This window comes from Cupressus sempervirens, chromosome 10, assembly GCF_028749045.1.
Source record: "Cupressus sempervirens isolate cs-2001-9-10 chromosome 10, ASM2874904v1, whole genome shotgun sequence".
Lineage (NCBI taxonomy): Eukaryota > Viridiplantae > Streptophyta > Pinopsida > Cupressales > Cupressaceae > Cupressus > Cupressus sempervirens.
This window is the reverse complement of record NC_143127.1, coordinates 326,758,153-326,778,849: the sequence shown is the minus strand read 5'-3', so window position 1 is coordinate 326,778,849 and position 20,697 is coordinate 326,758,153. Positions and strand designations below refer to the sequence as shown.

At 37.8% G+C, this 20,697-nt stretch overlaps 1 long non-coding RNA gene across 1 annotated transcript in view; it reads right to left on the bottom strand.

Annotated features, from left to right (window-relative positions):
• The window catches only part of LOC149533944 (uncharacterized), a 119,717-nt gene that overhangs the window by 98,054 nt on the left and 966 nt on the right, over positions 1-20,697 (bottom strand). The gene's annotated exons all lie outside the window — the stretch shown is intronic.

The window sequence follows — 20,697 nt, the reverse complement described above, 5'->3', positions numbered from 1 at the left end:
CCAAATTACTAAAGATAGTTTAGGAACTCACACTCCACATGTGGCTATCCCAATGGTTGATAGACTAGATAAGAGATTATTTATCAAATTGTAACATTTGATCTTAGACTATCAACAAAGAGACAATAATTTCAAGAGCTGAAAGATTTTGTTGGTGCAATTAAAAAAAGGATGGATAGGATTGAAGAAAAGGAAATATTAGAGTCGAAGAACTAAAGATTGAAGGAATACATACAAAGGCTTATGATTCCAACAAGGCAAAAAGGTAATACATTTGGTCCACCGATCCCTATCCCTAGGGAATCTATTGACACTTATGAGGCACTGAAGAACACAAACCAAGAAGTGAAGAAATGGATTGAGATATTTATAGCAAGTAGAGGATTTCCTTGTCAAGATGGTTTGAGATCATGATAAAACTTGCTGCTCATAAACAAAGTTCAGAGTTTAGAGAATACATGAAAAGAGTTTCAATCAGTCCAAGACAAGATGATCCTTCACCTCAAAGGGTTAAAAGAAGGCTACTACATCAACCCTAGTTCAAGAGGGAGTAATTGAATAAGATAGTGCATATAACTTCAATCATTGGCATAGTAGCTTAACCATGGGGAAATCCACATTTGATCATGCGCAAGAGGATGGTCTTGGGATCGAAGGGCCTATTCTTGACATACATTCAAAGGTTGTTATTGGATCAAGATATTAATGTTTACAGCGAGAAAGACTTAGAATTATTGAAGAAAGAGTTGTTATTGTTTCTCTTATGTTCTCCATCAGAAATTTGCAGAGGCATGCTACAAATTGGGACAGCATTCTTCATACCTTCATGGAAGGCATAGAGGTGATCGAGTTGCAACACAATAGCTTACCAAGCATTGCCATGGAAGTACTTGATGAAGTGATTTCAAAGTTCATCGAATTTGCTAGAGAGAAGGATGAAGGCATGCACATTCTAGATGATAACTTGTTTTACGACTAGACATTGCCTCACTTTCCTATTGGTCCTTGAGGAATATCCTATTTTGCTGCATTATATTTAATGATCCCATTTCATGTTTGTTGTAATCCTAATTATGGTTTTCTATGGGATAATCTTGGCCATTGCTTTCAAATTGATCTAGGTCATTCATTGTATTCGAGACTCTTATATAAACCCTCCTCTCATTTGTAAGAAGAGTTTCTCAAAGAATCATCACTTTGATGATGCCACAATTGAAATAGATCATTGAAGTTTGGTGATTTAGTGAAGAGTGTGGAGTTTTGTGTAGTTCTTTGATCTCAAATTAGTTTAGAATTTTCTTTAAGTACTTTAGTTGGATAAAAGGAATTGTGAATTAACTTTTGTGAAACTCGACTAATCCATACTACTTGTAGTTTGTCGATTGCAAATTGCTTTGCGTGGTCAACTGGAATTTAGCCTAAGCTTAACTTCAATTGGTGTTTACACATTGATATGCGTTCTATTGGTGGTATTGTTGTTAATAATGAGTTGAATATCTATCATCTAGCTTAGAATATTGGACTAGCTTGGTGGAACTTGATGACCAAAATAAGTTTGGTAGAGTTCTCAAAGACATTCATTATCTCTTGCATTCTAGGATTAGAATAAGATCCCTAAACCCTTCACCCTTTGCAATATATTTCAAAATCTTTGATAACATTAAAACAAGTGCTCGCATTGCCATATCATTCACACAGAGTTGACAAATTCATAGTGAATAGAAAAGTCCCCTTGGATTACTAGCATACGTTAAGCCAAAGGAGAACATATCCACACTAAAGTTACATATACACAATTCTCTGCAATCTTAGCATATGTGGTGTCTTTGTTCAAGAGAGGATAGAGAGTTCTTTGACACTCTATTCTATGTTGGTGTGGTCATAAAACACTCATCAACAGCCCTTAATCTAGTTAAGGTTATACCAGGACTTGGTTGGAAGAAGGTAAAGGCCATCTCGGATCATGTGCCACTATTTTGGTAGATGTTCACAAGTTAGAGGAGGTTGTTGATAATTTTGTGATTCGCCATTTCATAGCAGATCTCATTTTATTTAAAAGTGCTAGGGCTGACATATTCATGAAGTTTGTTTCAAAGGTTTCTCCTTATGCTCTGTTTTGTCCAATGGCAATGAGTAGAGAGACTTTTGTGGAAGAACTTTAAACAATTAATGGTATGCACATCCAAATGATTAGTCAATGCTCTTTCATTCTCTTCCATGATGGAGATGGTAACAATTGTAGGTGATGCTCTTGCTAACAAGATCGGATAATGATGGCATTTTTTGAAGGGCGGTACTACCATTCCACATTGCCAGCCATCCAACTCTTAGGGTGCCAATTGTGTTCGTAGTGGCTTAGATTTCAATGGTGCCCTTTGCCAGGTATACAGCAAAAAATGTTTGGGGAAAAAATCGGAAAACCAAAAGTATGAGATGTTTTCAAAAAATTAAGAAAAAATCACTTACATTAAAAACATCAAAATTTGTATAAAAAGCAAAAAAAGTACTATTTTTCAAAACTTAAGGGCATTGCTAGTACATAGAAATATAGAGAGTAAATAAAATAGAGTTTAACCCATGAATTGTAGACAGTAAAATTTTTGATACTTACAGTCTTAGTCTGAGATAAAATATTAGCTAAGTCTATGAAGTAATTGTGGTCAATCTTTATCAGACTTTTCAAGAGGACACTCACCAAACAATTGTCACTATCTGAGATAAGATATTAGCTAAGTCTATGATGTAACTGAGATCAACCTTTATCAGACTTTTTACGAGGGAATTCACCAAACAGCTGTCTAAGACAGCAATCAAGCTACTGTTAGGAATTCAGTAAAAATGTAAGCCATTTGGCATTTCGAAGCGATCCAAAACTTTCATTGCAATTGAGGCAATGAGTTTTTTAGAGGTGCTTCATATTTGTAAAAGCTTATCAAATCTTATTGCACAATTGCAATACTTTATATTCCATAATGGCAATTTGTAAGTCCTTTATATGGAATAACTTTTAACAGAATACATCTGTTTGTTTGAAGTAAAACATTAACAAGCCACTGGTTTTGGCAATACCTAGCTTGCAACTATTCTAGGTGGAGACAAATATTAATAATAAAATAAAATATATTAGTTATAAATAATAAATCATATATATAATTGAATATATTAGTAAAATTAAGAATTAAATATATACATTATAAATTTCCCATTGATTTATTATATACTATTGATATATATTAATGGTCCACAATAATTTAAATTTCAAAACTACCTTGTATTATATAACTATAGGGGTTCGCTCTTTCCCATTAAAGAACAATCTATAATAGTGCATTGTATTTATAATTTTAAAATTAGTGTATAATATTAATTATATACTTGTTCCCGTCAGAATCTATGGGTTGGGGCAGGCAACGAGCTCAGGTCATATTTTAAACTGCCATTTAGAGCAGATTTATTAGCTGCTTTGACACAGTCTTCCATGGTGGATATCTTTTTGAACGTCTCTGGCCTTCAATACTGTTTCCAGAATTTTCTCGTGGGGTCTCCTCACTGGTCTTTTGCTTTTCTTTTTGGGTCTCCTAGAGACATGAGAAGATCCTCTTGTCTATGGGATCTTCTTGGAGTCCGGATTGTACTAATCCCATTCAGGTATTTTCTCTCCTTTCCCTGATTATGATAGTGACCACCCATCTGGAAAAAATTGGTTTGGTAACCATAATTTCCAGTTCTTTTACTTGAATCAGTTTCCTGCTTCCAAGAAACTAAACAAACATCTCACAAACCATGGATAAACTCGGCCTATTAGAGATGATGATAATAATATAATTTAAAGATAGTACAGGAACAGTCAAACCAACAACAATCTTCCAATGATGGAAGCACTTGAGTTCCCAGCAAGCAGATAAATATTGCAAGATCGAATATAGATATTATAGTAGATAGGTGCATAGATAATTAATTGACAAAATCAATAATTAAATATATCAACATAAAATCAGAGCTGTGATGTAAAAAATAAGTACAAAAATTACCCAGTGGGTCTATGTGAGGAGCAAACCTAAACAAAAGCAGGGTTAAAACAGTTAAAAAGAAATTAACATGAAGGTTCAGATAAGATAAAGTTCTAGACAGAGAAGGAAATAGTGTGGCGAGTTTGTGATAAAGAGAAAACAAAGAAGTAACCAAACCTATCAAATTGTGCAGTGTATGATCACTAAATAAAAAGAATCAAACACAGAATCAGATCGCAACATTGCTGACAACGAGAATAAGTATATATCAACTAAAATTCACGGCAGGGTTGAAACAGTTAAAAACAAATTAACATGAAAATTCAGATAAGATAAAGTTCTAGAAAGAGAAGGAAATAGTGTGATAAGTTTGTGATAAGGAGAAAATAAAGAAGTAACCAAACCTGTGAAACAGTGCAGTGTGTGATCACAAAATAAAAAGAATCAAACACAGAATCAGATTGCAACACTGTTGACAACAAGAATTAAATATATCAACTAAAATTCAGAGCTGTGATGTACAAGATAAGTACAAAAATTTTACAGTGGGTCTATGTGAGGAGAAAATCTAAACAAAAGTAGGGTTGAAACAGTTAAAAACAATTTAACATGAAGGTTCAGATAGGATAAAGTTCTAGAAAGAGAAGGAAATAGCGTGACGAGTTTGTGATAAAGAGAAAATATAAAGTAACCAAACCTGTCAAATCATGCAGTGTATGATCACATAATAAAAAGAATCAAACATAGAATCAGATTGTAGCATTGTTAACAACGAGAATATCAAGAAGACAAAGAATCAGATTGCAACATCGTTAACAAGGAGAATATAAAGTAGACAAAGTTCTAGTCAACTTTTTTTTTAAATCAAGAAGAGAAGGTTCCAGTCAACTTCTGTCATCGAGTCAAGTAATTCTTATTAGAACATTCCAAGATTTCAAGACATTATAACTATTGTTTATGAGTACAGGAGTTTTTGACTTTGGAAGTGCGTAAAAGAATTTTCAGCCCACACACAAACATATTATGTACAAACAGCTAGCTGGAAGAGTAATATTACATATCATAGTATACCCTAGCAAGAGTCCAAAATGTCAAAGCTCGTCCAACACTGAAGACTCCAGCTGTTTGTCACATCATTGTTGAGCAAGATTTTGCATCTGATCTCATGAACTCCTCATTAGACCAATCTAGAATTCCCTCAGAGCCATCTTCCTTACATCTGATACTTTCCTATAGTCTATTTCAGTCGCAGCTGAAAGATCCCTTATAGATGCCCTTGCTGATCTGCTGTAGTTTTTAAATTAATAAACTATATTTTCCTATGATTTCTTTGATGGTCTTTGAGAATAGACAGAAGTTGCAGAAGGTTTGTTTTTGTTTTGTGTTTTTTGATAGTTTTCACAATAGTAATGAATAATGAACAATAAACATGAGAGGAGACTGAAAATAAATAAGAACATAGAGCCAAATCAGAATTGTTATAAATCGTACCAGATAAATTTCTGATTTATAAAGCCAAATAATAAATCCAATGCAGTTCCAAGGAGCTTACATCCAACAGTGATGTCAAACTGCTGCAAATGGCAGCCGTAAGACTGCAAGGAATCACGTCCCAGCTGAAAGAATCAATCTGTAACGCTGAAACCATAAATCTGCAACCTGAATCCACAATAAAGAATGGTGTACTCTATCCTTGATAGCAATGCACACTGTCTGAAGAATTCAATGCCAATAACTGCTGAGGGCTACGTCCCAACCAATCCAAAACTTGGGGTTTGCGTCCCAAATGAAGAATTGCTCTCTCAGAGCCAATTCACAAAAACAAGTTTTTCAATATGCAAAAGATAATCTTAGAATGAAGCTTCCATCTCCTTATAACCCCCTCTCAATTGCAAATCAAACCCTAAGTGTCTCCAAGTGGTGTTGTGTAGTGAAAATGTTATAATTTCTTATTTTAAAGTGGTCATGTTACTAGAAAATGACCTTTTTCCTCATAGATAGAATTCCATTCACTGAAATGCCCTGAGACCAAAGAGAAAGATTTAGAGAATTTTGAGACCTTTCCAACGAGCTATCACACCGTAGGATGCGCATCCAGATGAGGCCAAAAAACCCCTTATTACTCCAAAATGGCTAAAACTTAACCTTATTTAATTTATTTAATCACCAACTTAGGAAATATTTAAATATATTAAAATATTTCCCAAATGGTCCCAAAAGGCCCAAAATGACCAATCAAACATGACTCTGACCTTGTCACCTATCTATGACTAATGCCAGACAAGATGTGTCAACTGGTAGTCCATCTCTAAAATCTAGGGATGCTCCTAAAAAGTAGGAGACAACCCCAATCAACCAAAATGGAGTCCCAATGACTCCCCTGCTGTGTGCACCTCTAAGAGAACTGTCACTGAACTGGGAGTTCCTCCTAAAAAATAGGAGATGCACTCTAAGTCTCCAAAACATTCGCCGAGGTCTCCAAATGCCTCCTAGGCCACTCCTAGTCAATCCCTACAAATTAGGAATCCCTCCTAAATTGTAGGAAACTGTTGTCTACTGCTCCAAACTACTTGGGAAGCTCATGCATGACTCTCAAAGTCCCTGGGTTGGTTCCCTCTACGCTCTGTTGGCCTATGGGAACCAGATAATAGACCAACCCTGCTAGAAACATTGTCACTAAAAAAGGGCAGAAATTGGGGACATGACAGTCCTCCCTTCCCAAAGATTGCTTGTCCTCAAGCAATGTCAATCCAACTCCACAAACATCAGGCAAGTCCATACCATAACCAAGAATGATCCCAAGGTCCCAAGCCATCCTGGAAGGTTTGTAGTTCCATCTTCTAGAAACATTGTCCTGCACTGCACCCAAACAAGTAACCTCCTATAAACCCCTTGAAGGAAGAGCAATCAAATACTGTACCAACTCTGTCAACTCCTCAATGAACTACTCTCTGAAAGAACCAAACCGGAACACTAAAGGTGGAAACTCTAGTAAGCCTACATTGGCTTCCACATCCTCAACTATTGAACTGCAAATCCAAGTGATTCCAGGATTCCAAATCCGCCTCAAAAGGGAACCTCCATGCTGACGCTTTGTCACTCTGATATAAATATTAGTGAACCACAAGTTGTGAAGCAATTCATTAGGACCCTGAAGCACCAATGTATCAATGAGACCAGGGCCTGGATCCCAAACCAAAATACCAAATGTACTGAATGAGATGAAAAAGTATCTCAACCACACTCCATGAAACATAATTACAATGAAGCAGACCAGCAAGGTGTGAAAGTGAACTCCCATAAACCAGTATTCCAACCCACATGACCACCTAACAATGCTGCTATAATTCTGACCAGCAACTCGAATGATATCATAGACGTCATCGTACCAATGCCAAACAACAAATGTCCCAAAGAAACACTCCTCAATGCCCTCATACTGAATCATGGATGTAGTTGACAAACTCGAAGATGAAGTATGTATGCCATCATGAGAAAAACCAAAGCATGTGTCATTTGTACCCAACATTGTAGGATTATCAATTCCTGAATCCCATATCAATCTGAGAAATGTTGCTCCACCCAACCACTGCGCTACTCTGATGTAAACATCTGTATATCAAAAGTGAAGCAACTCAACATGAATCCACTGAAAAAATGCCCAACACATGTTGATGCCAAGATCCCAAATCTTTGCACTCACACATCCCTCCGTCATGTTAATACTCATTATGTTGCTGTTGTGAAACTGTACCTCATCTAACCAACTAAGAACTTCACTCCAAATGAAGCCACAATTACTACCAACGACCAATGCTGTTAGGAATTCACATATAAGCCAATCATCGGCAAGGAAAGTTTGTTGAATACTTTTCCAAGTCCTCCAAACAGCTGTTGCAACTTTACCTATATTTTCACAAATTAGTGTGCCTTCATTAAAGGTTGTTAAGTAAATGTTTTGTTTAACCATGTAACCAACGAAGTCCCTTATATTCTGATCTTGAAAGCCCAATGTAATATTTAAAAAGTCTGAATCTTCAATCAAAAGGTACATCGCTGCCCTATCATATGGAAGAGGTGATAAACCCATTGATGAATGAGAGATGTTTCTAATTCTCAACAAAGACAGGCTCTTTGTGGCTGGTCCACTAGGTATGCAACTTAATATATCATCAACTCTTGGTAGGGAAGGATCAACTTCACACTTGAACACCCCAACTTGAATGTAACTAACTCAAGGTTCAAAGTTTGACTCATGAGATGAAAGAGAATTGCTGTTCAAAGTCAGAAAATCAGAAGTATGTTCATACCTTTCCACAATGTTTTTGCGGTCTTCTCTTGCCTCTCCTTCCAAAGTAGGTGACTCCTCTAAAGGTGCTGGTCCATGGGGTGTGTTCAAACGAATATAACATGTCCCATTAACTGCCTTAGCTGCCCAAAATCTAATCCATACCTTTATCTCCATAACTGATATATTTTCCATTACTAACAAACTCCAAGGTGTAGTATGCCAAACAAACCAAACATTATCAAAATGCAATATCTTCTTAGTAAACAGTCTCTTAGTCTCCCTAATCATCTCTTTAAGACAAGATGCTTCATATGATCTTAACAATTGTCCTTCCATTGTAGATGATGCATGACTAACCAAATCAGAATCAATAATGTTCCATTCCACACAAATGAAAATAACACTTGTGGCTGGTCCATCAAGTGTGAAACTAATATCATCATTGTTTGGAGCCTTTAAGGGGCTCTTTAAAAGAGGAACGTCATAAACTTCATGATGCAAACTAGACCAAACTGAGTTTTCTAAATCATAACTCTTTTCCTCTTCACACATCTCAACATGCTCTTCTTGTGGCCTTACCTCAAGAAGCTCTTCCCTTGTATGCTCAACATCCTCACTTTCTTCCTTTGGAAGAAATAAAGATCTAATGTATGACTCTCTTTGTCTTCTTGCATTATCAAGCTGATTGCATCTTTCCTTGACCTCTTGTAAGTGTTGTTTTGCTTGGGCAGCAAGCATCTTGGCCTTCTTAGCTCTATGTGACCATCCATTACACGTCTCTTGAGCCTTTTTCACATCTTCCAAGGTGGGGTAAAAGCAATCAAAACCTTTGTGGTTTGAATTCACAATATAAATCTCATGTGCAACACACTTAACCTGAGTACCATCATAGGAAGACTCAACAACCTCATTACCTTCATGTGAAATGGATGATACCACATGACTAGAGCTACTATTGCAAAAATTAGAATAGGTATCAAACCTTGGAGACATGCTTTCAGCATCCCTAATGGATTGATCCATGATTGTAATCTCTTCCATTTTGTGATCAACTTGATGAATCAATGGTGTGCTATGTGTCTCCTCCTGATCTAGAGTTATTTCTTCTTTAGGAATCCCACACGATGACTGATTTTTGTTTTTCATAGGCTGCAACTCAAATGATAACACATCTTCATGCTTTTCTTCTGCATACCCTGCAAGTGACTGATCCATTATGGTGTTTTTATCATGAACATGGATAGGTTGACACAAATCTACTTTCTCACATGAAAACATATCATCGACTATGGCATGGTATTCCTTTTTTGCAAGCTTAACCTTATGACAAATTTTTGGATGCATGTCAATGTAATCTTTGAAATGAAAGTTCTCCCTAACATATTGAGGAAGAGTATTATACTCCTCAAGTATGCTAATTACTTCCATTTTCCTGTCTAGTGGCAATGGATCCTTTCTAGAAGAAGATGATGATCCACTAACATGTCCAAATTTCCTTGACATAGAATCATTGAACTGCTGCAATTGAAGCTTGAATTTTTGTTGTGATTGTTCTCATTCTTTCCACAGGGTTATATCTCTTAACAATTTTGCCATAATGAACTACCACGCTAACCAATTGAAACTAACATGCCAGAGCAAAAATTGACCCTGTACTACTAATATGAATTATCAAAACTTTTGATCCAGTATCCAGATGCCAAAATGAATTATCAAATTTTTTTAGCCAATACCCAAATGCTGAAATGAATTATCAAAACCTTTTATCCAATACCCAGATGCCAAAATGAATTATCAAAACTTTTTAGCCAGTACCCAGATACTGAAATGAATCATCAAAACTTTTTATTCAATACCCAGATGCCAAAATCTGTTGTGACAATTTCTCACAAACCCTACAGGCTGGCAGGATGTAGGCTCTGATACCACTGAAAGATCCCTTATAGATGCCCTTGCTGATCTGATGTAGTTTTTAAATTAATAAACTATATTTTCCTGAGATTTCTTTGATGGTCTTTGAGAATAGACAGAAGTTGCAGAAGGTTTTGTTTTTGTTTTGTGTTTTTTGATAGTTTTCACAATAGTAATGAATAATGAACAATAAACATGAGAGGAGACTGAAAATAAATAAGAACATAGAGCCAAATCAGAATTGTTATAAATCGTACCAGATAGATTTCTGATTTATAAAGCCAAATAATAAATCCAATGCAGTTTCAAGGAGCTTACATCCAACAATGATGTCAAACTGCTGCAAATGGTAGCCGTAAGACTGCAAGGAATCACGTCCCAGCTGAAAGAATCAATCTGTAACGCTGAAACCATAAATCTGCAACCTGAATCCACAATAAAGAATGGTGTACTCTATCCCTGATAGCAATGCACACTGTCTGAAGAATTCAATGCCAATAACTGCTGAGGGCTACGTCCCAGCCAATCCAGAACTTGGGGTTTGCAACCCAAATGAAGAATTGCTCTCTCAGAGCCAATTCACAAAAACAAGTTTTTCAATATGCAAAAGATAATCTTAGAATGAAGCTTTCATCTCCTTATAACCCCCTCTCAATTGAAAATCAAACCCTAAGTGTCTCCAAGTGGTGTTGTGTAGTGAAAATGTTATAATTTCTTATTTTAAAGTGGTCATGTTACTAGAAAATGACCTTTTTCCTCATAGATAGAATTCCATTCACTGAAATGCCCTGAGACCAAAGAGAAAGATTTAGAGAATTTTGAGACCTTTCCAACGAGCTATCACACCATAGGATGCGCATCCAGATGAGGCCAAAAACCCCTTATTACTCCAAAATGGCTAAAACTTAACCTTATTTAATTTATTTAATCACCAACTTAGGAAATATTTAAATATATTAAAATATTTCTCAAATGGTCCCAAAAGGCCCAAAATAACCAATCAAACATGAATCTGACCTTGTCACCTATCTGTGACTAATGCCAGACAAGATGTGTCAACTGGTAGTCCATCTCTAAAATCTAAGGATGCTCCTAAAAAGTAGGAGACAACCCCAATCAACCAAAATGGAGTCCCAATGACTCCCCTGCTGTGTGCACCTCTGAGAGAACTGTCACTGAACTGGGAGTTCCTCCTAAAAAATAGGAATGCCTCCTAAAAAAAAGGAGATGCACTCTAAGTCTCCAAAACATTTGCCGAGGTCTCCAAATGCCTCCTAGACCACTCCTAGTCAATCCCTACAAATTAGGAATCCCTCCTAAATTGTAGGAAACTGTTGTCTACTACTCCAAACTACTTGGGAAGCTCATGCATGACTCTCAAAGTCCCTGGGTTGGTTCCCTCTACGCTCTGCTGGCCTATGGGAACCAGATAATAGACCAACCCTGCTAGAAACATTGTCACTAAGGAAGGGCAGAAATTGGGGACATGACAGCAGCCAATTACCAGAAACATCGATACTTTAGAAATCAAAATACTAACAAAACAGGAAAAAATCCTAGAAGCATAACACTTAGGTTTTACAGAGAAACAAGCTTTACTGTCAACCATAACATTTAGAAGTAACACTTTTTCTCGCTATAATTTTGTAAATTCGGCCTAAAGAATTGAAGAAAAACTTGACTGAACATGTTTATGCCAAAAAAAACTCCAGCAGTTTTCGAACTAGGACCCAATGAAATTGTTTATTACTTTACTTCAAATTAAGATTTGATTTGACATGAAAAACAAAGCCCCACAGGACACTGATAAACAATAGGGTAACATGGGGACACATCCCCCCAAACATTCCACCAAGCATCCCTTGGAAAGTGGGATGATTAAAGATGTCCTGTGGCCATCCCTTGTCAATGTGGAAGCCAAGGGTAACAAATGTCTGGTCATCCCCAAGGCAACCAGGAACATCTGGGACATGTCTGGCTGACTTTGGGTCAGTCAGACATTCCCCAGCTGATCTGCATATTTTTTAATTAAAATAAACTACATTTTTAGGAAAAGAAGAGCTGTTGGGGGGCCACATACCCACCTAGATCCGTTATGCAACCCTAATCAACAGACTCCACAGTATTGAGAAACTTCAACCACACATTGGGATGTTGATCCTAAAGATATTAGTCTTAGACAGATTGACTAGGAGGAGATGCAGCAAGGATTGATGGGGGATCTTATCAGATGAGTCAAAGCTTGATTCTCAAAGTAACTCGCAAGCAAAAGGCTCTTTGGATATTGATAGCCCAAATGAGACAAAGTCGACATCTATTATCTTACAGATATGCATATTGTGCAATTTTTCATTGACTTAGTCATGATTGTGTAGCCTTTGGGGCTTTTATTGCAACCAAAACATTGAACAAATGAAATTACAAGTTCATTTTTTTAATAAATCTATGAACATGTCATATTGAATATCAAATTTGATACATGATACAAATGTCTAAACTTGAGTTTCGATGTCATGTACAGCTAAACTTCTTGGAAAATTTTGAGTTTATCTATCTATATGCTGACAACCCCTGCCATCCTCAAGAAAATGTCCCCCAGGACCGCTGTCCACATCCCCAACTTGCTGTGGAACATAGACAAAAATGTACAGTACGGAGGACACACCACTTACATCTACATGATGTTGGATTGGATCTCCACTTCAGAGAATCGGTACTTATTTCTCTCTACCACACATGAGAGACAACGATCAAGAAAACTTAGAGTTGTTGAGCCTACTTATAATAGAAATCAGTTATACATATGAAATATAAAAGACTGTTTTCATAACTTAGAAGTTAAATGAACCCGTCATATCAAAAAATTTGAATAGCTCACTGACAACTGAACCCACCAGTAGCTAAAGAAAAAAGTTAACCACATATTTACCACATAGTAATCAAGAATATCTAGTTTATGCAGTTATACTACCCTTGGGATTCAATGCCAAGCTATGAAAAGCGCCTACGAGATCTAGTTGCAAATGCAGACTGAAGATTATTTGGTTTCTCAGTATATCAAGCAACCTTGATCCATCGCACACTTACACAACATCAGCAATAAGTCTGAATAAATGGACCAGGGTTTCGAGAAAAAATGACAAGCACCTTTAGATCTTGACTGAGATCAAATTTATTTTTGTCACCTTGGTTGTTAAGGAATTTGGGAACTAAATTTTATCCAGACCTTACTCTTCCTTCTATAAATAAAATGCAAAGCTGCTACAAATATCTGTCAAGTTCATTGGTTATGCTTTCCCCAAATTAGATAATCCCGAATATGAATATGTAATGTTCCCATGTTTTAGCCTTCACGTTCTCCAAAGTCTAAGTGGAGGATAAGAAAAATTAAAGTCATCCAATTAAAAATTAAAAGGTGACTTTGTATTAATAGCTTCTAGGGTATGTATTAATTATTGGAAGGACGGAAGCCTCTCGTGATTTAATTAATTATTGCTAGGGAGGAATTTCTAGGTTATGCATTAATTATTGGAAGGAGGAAGCTTCTAGCTCTTGCAATTAATTAATGTTTTAGTTCCTTCCAGAAGGATGAAGAAAAGGATAAATAGGGCTGAAAGTCTCATTGCTGATCATCGGATTTTTGTGAATGACATTTGATAAGAGCTTGGATGTGTGAATCACACTCCCTTCTTTTGGCAATAGAGGACGTTCATTCTCTGTTGTAACATTCTAGACGTCATTCCCTTAGGGTTTGGCCTTTGGAATACATCTCTTTGTAATTGATTGCAGCATTCTCAGCATTAATATAAATTCAGCTTTGGTTCAGCTTTTGGGCATTCCTGGGTGTCCATTACAATGGTATCAGAGTTGTTTCTAGGGTATCCATTACAGTGGTATCAGAGCTATAAGTCCTGTCATCCTGTGGAGATCTTCAACATTTATGTTTGAGCATGCGACAAGGGCTTTATAATTTTTGCAATACCAGAGCAAGACAAAGTAGGAGTTCGGACTCGCTTAACGAACGGGATAGTTTGTTTGTGCAGAGGGACATACAATTCAGTCATACAGACACAGATTAAACATTCTTTGAACAAGACAGTAGCATGGGTGACCAAGATGATAGAAATACCAGTTCCGACCAAGAAAATGTAATATTCAGGTTACTGGGTACATTAGAGGAGGGGCAACGAATGCAACAGGAGCAAAATAGGCGAACGGATATGATGTTGCAGCTAATGGCTAGACAGATGGGCATCGATATTAATCCACGTGATGCCAACAATGGAAACAACAATAATAGGGGTAATGATAATGGAGGCCGAGACAACATTAATGGTAATAATGGACATGACAACAATGGAAATGAGGTTGATAACTTTAGACATGTTGCACGAAAAACTCGAACAACCAGCTCGAGACCTCTTCTACCCACCTTTCCACCCAAAGAACCAATTCAACCGATTAATGAACCGCAGATTGTAGAGTTACAGGATCAGTTTAGGAGGGATTGGGAGGCCAGTGGGCCAGAGTTTCAAGCGGATATCTCTCTCAGAGATTACTTGGACTTGAGGATGAGACACATGCCCAGATCAGGAGGATGAAGTCAAAACTTTGAGTTAAAAAAGAAAGTGGGGAAACTTTCTTTACCTTATTATGATGCTTCAAGGAAGATGACCACACGAGCTTGGGTGTAGAAGATGGATACATACTTGTAGCTGAATCCTATGCCTAAAGAGGAGGCTATAAAGTATGCAGCTATTCACTTGGATGGACCAGCACATGAGTGGTGGCACCATGGCATGGTAACCTTGGGACATAATCAGATCACATCTTATGAGGAGTTCACTAAGAAGCTCATAGAGAGATTTGATACTAGGGATCCTGAATTACAGTTTAAGGAGCTGGCACAACTCAAGCAGTGGGGATCAGTTCAAACATATATCAGTGAGTTTCAGAGGTTAGCTGTGTTGGTCACAGATATTTCAGAGAGGAGGTTGGTAGTGTTGTTTATGGATGGACTCTCAGAACCCTTGCGAGGTTGGGTCAAGGGACATGACCCAGGTACATTGCAAGAGGCCATTAAAAAGGCTCGTGACTTAGCACCTTCTTCATTTAGGAGCAGATTTCAGCAGAAGGATTCTTATATGAAAAAGGACAAGGAGAAGGATGAAAAACCTTTTCACAAGGATGCTCAGCCCAAAAGAGATAAGTTGGATAATGATACCTTGAATGATTTAAGAAAGAAAAAGTTATGTTTTCATTGTAGAGAGCCTTGGGATTTATCTCATAAGTGTCCTCTCAAGGCTAAGGCAAATCAAATGGAGTATTTCTTAGCAGAAGAGTCACAGTCAGAGAGAGAGGATCAACACTCAAATTCAGATGACAATAGCACTACAGAGGAGAGCAGCATTCCTGAGGATGAGAAGTCATTAGCACGATTAATGGGGGCTCAGAAGGCAATCACATTTAAGGTCAGAGGTACTATCCAAGGGCAGAAAGTGATCTCACTCATTGACACTAGGGCTACACATAGTTTTATAGATGCACAATTTGTAGCCAAGAGAGGTCTACAGACTGAGGAGCACGCCGGATTTAGAGTTATGGTAGCTAATGGTGACAAACTATTATGCACTCAGAAGATATCTAATCTTCACATCAAGTTTGGAGATGGCTATGAGTTGGAAGATGAGTTCTATGTGGTAGACATGGGAGACTATGATATCATCTTTGGCATGGTATGGATGGCCTCGCTAGTAGAGTTCACACTTAACCTAGCAAAATTGGAGATGAAGTTTCAGCATGAGGGAAGAACTGTGGTACTTAGAGGACTTTCAGATGGGAGTTGCAAAGTAGTTTCCCTGAGGAGAATGCAAAAACTTTTTCGGCATAGTAACATAGAGTGGGCAATAGAATGCTTCACTATGCCAACTACACAAGAGCCACAGGTGAAGAGTCATCCACCAGAGATTCAGGAAATACTTGACAGGCACACTAAGGTATTTGGCAAGATTCCGCATGGGGTTCCTCCTAACAGAGGGATAGAACATGTTATTGAGCTTGAAGAGGGAGCCAAACCAGTCATGATTACTCCCTATCGTCATCCTAAGAAACATAAGGATGAGATAGAGAAGGCAATTAAGGAGTTGTTGGAAATAGGGCATATCAGGTCTAGTAAGAGTCCCTTTGCTTCAGCAGTGGTGTTGGTAAAGAAGAAGGATGGGACAATTCGTATGTGCATTGATTATAGGGCATTAAACATGAAGACCATTAAGAACAGATATCCCATCCCACGAATAGATGAGCTAATTGATGAGTTACAAGGTGCATGCTTTTTTACAAAGATTGATCTACAGTCAAGGTATCATCAGATCAGGATGAGGGAGGAGGACATTGAGAAGACAGCTTTTCAGTGTCACTATGGCCACTTCGAGTTTTTGGTTACGCCATTTGGGCTAACCAATGCCCCTGCTACATTCCAGAGTTGCATGAATCAGGTATTTAGGGAGCAGCTTAGGAGATTTGTTTTGATTTTCTTTGATGAAATTTTAGTTTTTAGTAAGACTTGGGAGGAGCATTTACAACATCTTGAGATGGTGTTGTCTACTTTGGAAAAAGAATCATTGTATGCCAAAGAATCTAAGTGCGAGTTTGGGATGACTGAGCTACTATATCTTGGACATATTATCAGTGCAAAGGGAGTTCGGGTAGATCCTGAAAAGATTAGGGCTATTGTTGATTGGCCTACTCCAAAAAATCTTACACAGCTTAAGGGATTCCTTGGTCTCTGTGGATTTTACAGGAGATTTGTTAAAAGATTTCCACAGCTCGCTACACCCTTGACAGACCTTACCAGGAAAGGGGCCTTCACATGGACAAAGGCAGCTCAGAGAAGCTTTGATCATTTCAAGAAGGTGATGTCATCATGTCCAGTACTAGCTCTACCAGATTTCACAAAGCCATTTGAGCTTCATTGTGATGCATCAGGAGAAGGGATCGGAGCAGTCTTGATGCAGGAGAAGCATCCCATTGTTTTTGAGAGCAGGAAGCTCTGGAGTGGAGAGAAGCTATTCCATATATGATCGGGAGATGCTGGCTATAATGCATGCATTGGCTAAGTTTAGGTCCTACCTAGTTGGGGGAAAGTTTGTTATCAAAACCGATCACAACAGCATCAAATACTTCATGAACCAACGTGATTTGAATGATCACAAAGTTGCAGGCTTATGACTTTGACATTGAGTTTGTCAAAGGTAAGAAGAATGTGGTTGCAGATGCCTTATCCAAGAGGCCTCATATTTGTGCTCTAGCTGAGATTACAGGAGTTTTGAGAAATAAGATCACAGAAGAATATGCGAGGGACACTTGGGCTTCTGGAGTAATTGCAGGCACCATACATGATGATCGCTATGTGGTGTTGGATGGGTTGATAAAGTTTCAGGGCAGGATATATTTGATTCCTTCATCACAGTATAAGGAAGTAATACTGAAGGCATTTCATGATGCACCTATAGCTAGACATCCAGGGCTCTTTAAGACCTACAGGCAGATCCGTGAACGGTTCACATGGAAAGGGCTCAAGGATGATGTTCAGAAGTATGTCAGGGAGTGTACAATTTGCCAGCAGAATAAGGGAGAGCACACATATCCTGCAAGGTTGTTACAACCTTTGCCCATTCCAAACAGGAAATGGGAAAGTATTTCCATGGACTTCATCACCGGGTTACCACGAGTACAAGGGAAAGATTGCATCTATGTGATAATTGACCAACTGACAAAGTTTGCTCACTTCTTTGCTATTCCATCTACTTATACAACAGCACAAGTGGCTGATCTTTTCTTTAGAGAGATATTCTGACGTGGGCTACCTACTTTCATTGTTAGTGATAGGGATAGTAAATTCATAAGCACTTTTTGGCAAGAGCTATTTAGGTTGTGTGGTACTGAACTTACACCTAGCACTAGTTATCATCCACAGACAGATGGGCAGACAGAGATTGTGAATAAATGGGTGGAAGGATATCTTAGGAACTATGTGACTACACAACAGAGGGCTTGGGTCAAATGATTACATATGGGAGAGTACTGTTATAACACCACTTATCATATGTCCATTAAGATGACTCCATTCATGGCACTATATGGTTATGAAGCACCTAGTTTCATGGATCTGGTTTTGGGAGATAGTAGAGTGCCCAAAGCAAAAAACTTCTTGCAGGATAGTCAGGATATTTTGAGGGTGCTCAAGGAGAATATACAGCAAGCCCAAAATCAGCAAAAATTGTATGCTGACCAGCACCGGATAGAGCGTAGTTTTGAAGTTGGGGATATGGTTTACCTGAGGCTACAACCATATAGACAATCATCACTCAAGAAAAGTGGAGGAGAGAAGTTGAAGCCTAGGTTTTATGGCCCCTACAAAGTGATCAGCAAGGTGGGTGAGGTTGCTTATGAGATAGAGCTTCCAGAGAATAGTCAAGTGCATAATGTGTTTCATGTGTCAAGGCTTAAGAAAGCCATCAGGCAAAGAGTTGTGCCTTCAACAGAATTACCACCATTAGATGAGGAGGGAAAGCTTGTATTAATTCCTGAGGCTGTTCTGGATACTAGGGAAAGGACTCTATGAAGCAGGTTGATTAAAGAATATTTAGTCAAATGGAAATATCTGCCAGAGGAAGATGCTACTTGGGAGAGTGAGCAGGTGCTACAGCAAACAGGACTAAGATTCCTTAAGGGCAAGCAATTTCAAGGAGACGGACCTGTAATGTTCCCATGTTTTAGCCTTCACGTTCTCCAAAGTCTAAGTGGAGGATAAGAAAAATTAAAGTCATTCAATTAAAAATTAAAAGGTGACTTTGTATTAATAGCTTCTAGGGTATGTATTAATTATTGGAAGGACGGAAGCCTCTCCTGATTTAATTAATTATTGCCAGGGAGGAATTTCTAGGGTATGCATTAATTATTGGAAGGAGGAAGCTTCTAGCTCTTGCAATTAATTAATGTTTTAGTTCCTTCCAGAAGGATGAAGAAAAGGATAAATAGGGCTGAAAGTCTCATTGTTGATCATCGGATTTTTGTGAATGACATTTGATAAGAGCTTGGATGTGTGAATCACACTCCCTTCTTTTGGCAATAGAGGACGTTCATTCTCTGTTGTAACATTCTAGATGTCATTCCCTTAGGGTTTGGCCTTTGGAATACATCTCTTTGTAATTGATTGCAGCATTCTCAGCATTAATATAAATTCAGCCTTGGTTCAGCTTTTGGGCATTCCTGGCTGTCCATTACAGTGGTATCAGAGCTGTTTCTAGGGTATCCATTACAGAATATTATATGTATAAGATTAATTATCCACGATAGGATGAAAATTTCCATTTATGTTGTTGAACCTCAGGTCAAGGCTCGTCCAAGGCTGGACTGAAATGCTAATTCTCACTGATACATCCAAACATATCTGATTCTACAATCAGCAGTTTTCTGAAGAAAAATTCCGTGGATACTATGCCTTCATTTAGAACTACATTCATTGTCAGGACTTCCATTAATCCCGAAATAATGCACATAAAGGTCATGTAAGCTCCTTGTATTTACAGATGTCCATGCCCACTAGGAATTTGGATGCAACTGGGATAAATCTTGGTAGAAAGGACTCTTGTATACAAATTGGTATCTTGAGGTACCATCCATAAAGGACAATCCACATGTTAAGAAGGCTAAATTTTCTTCTGTTGTTGTATGTAAGAGGCCATTGCAAGGGTGGAAGGTGGGACAACTGCATATCATTTGGAAAGCGATCTGAGATTCATGTTTCTCTATAAATCTTGTAAAGAGTCTTTCAATTCTTATCGAATGGGTGTGACTCACTTTATGAATACAAACCCCGAATTCTTTAATGGGTGATTTTGTTACTATTTCTAGGAAAGCATAGAAGCAACTATCTACAAGAAACCCTTCTTGCCAGGTATATAAACATGACACTCGCCTTTAACCATTTCCAAGGACCATAGGATCAGCTGCCCTCAGACAACCTGTGTTATCCTCCGTTGGAAAATGCCTCTGCATCTAAGTCTTTAACTCTGATATATGTTTATAAGCATGGGCTAGCGTTTTCACCATGTACCTCAAAAGCCAAAAAAGGAATAGTAAGGAAAATAAAATTCAATCCAAATTTTACCAAGGCATTGCACTAAGCCGCTACTTGGGGCACCATTTGTATATTTAGATTTCAACTCGCCTATTTTAGATTTCGGCTTATGATCGTTAATTACCAAAGAAAGAAAATGATTGAATGGTTTAACATGCTTGCAACAGAATTGAGAACAAGAGAGCTGAGATATTTCCAATCACTGAAAAAAACACTCAGAAATCATATTAAGGAATTGCAATATTTCATGGAATGTTTAAAAGGGCAGCATCCCATCAAATACTCTGCATCTTTCTCTCAAACCCCTGACACAATTACGCAACCAAATTTACTAGAATAGCTAC